A 994-nucleotide genomic window follows, 5' to 3' on the forward strand; every position below is an offset into this window, starting at 1 on the left:
GTGAACGTTACCACCCAATAATGGCGAACACAGTTTAGAAAACATCGGCCGCAAACGGAAAACGTACCTTACTAAAAAAGCAGGAACCCTCGGGGATTCGAACTCGCGACTTGCAAAAGAACACTCTTAGCGCTTCAGACCACTCGGCCTTGAGCGAGCGCTGTTGGGATTAGATATGTATATATTTTTTTCTTTTATGGATGGAAACTTTAGGAAACTTTAAAAGACAAGACATTTAACACACAATATAAGCACTGACAGACAGCAAAGGGCAAGGACATCAGTCGAACAAAGATCAATACTCAGGCAAGCAAACGCACGCATCCAAAAGAGGCAGCACTCTGGTGGATCAGTCTGGGCAGCATAAACGATCCTCACCAAGGCCGCCTGTTCCTGAAAAATGCACTTGGTTGGCCTAGGGGGTTCCGCACGCCGATCAGTCATGCGGCACTTCCACAAGCTAAACAATCCTAGGAGAACGAAAACGTCATATGGCACCCTAATAACGTCTTCAAATGGCAGGAAGCGAATGGTGTACGGGGTGATGTCAATGTCTTTTTTTAGTGTCCGCTGCAAAACGTCCCAGAAGAACACAGCGTCCCGGCACAACACAAAGCAATGATCAAGTGTCTCTGGTTCATTACTGAGGCGACGATTGTGCGACCAAGGAATAAACATTCCTTTTTCGCGCAGGAATGTCTTAACTGGGAGTGTGGAAAAATGAAGCTTGAAGAAAAATGTTTTTGCATTTGGCGGGATACGCATGCTCATTACGCGTTTTAAAACTTTGCTTTTCTGGTGGCCTAAGTAAGGCTGGCGATAAACAGGCACCGGGAATAGACTTTCAATAAGAGTGTTCGTCATAGTTTTTCTTGACGTGCTGAACAGATATTCCAGGGAAAACCGCGTGGTAAGAAAGTTAAATGACTCCACGACCTCTTTGAGAAATCCCCATGGAGGCTTCGTATTGACTTCGCCCGTACATACAAGAAAA

The 994-nt window shown here is 45.5% G+C and overlaps 1 pseudogene; it reads right to left on the reverse strand.

Moving 5' to 3' along the window:
• Nucleotides 1–295: 295 nt before the first annotated feature.
• Nucleotides 296–765, reverse strand: LOC144153673 (uncharacterized; annotated as a pseudogene).
• Between the last annotated feature and the right edge of the window lie 229 nt (nt 766–994).

This window comes from Haemaphysalis longicornis, unplaced genomic scaffold, assembly GCF_048455015.1.
Source record: "Haemaphysalis longicornis isolate Haplotype H1 unplaced genomic scaffold, Haemaphysalis longicornis Haplotype H1 scaffold_9, whole genome shotgun sequence".
NCBI lineage: Eukaryota > Metazoa > Arthropoda > Arachnida > Ixodida > Ixodidae > Haemaphysalis > Haemaphysalis longicornis.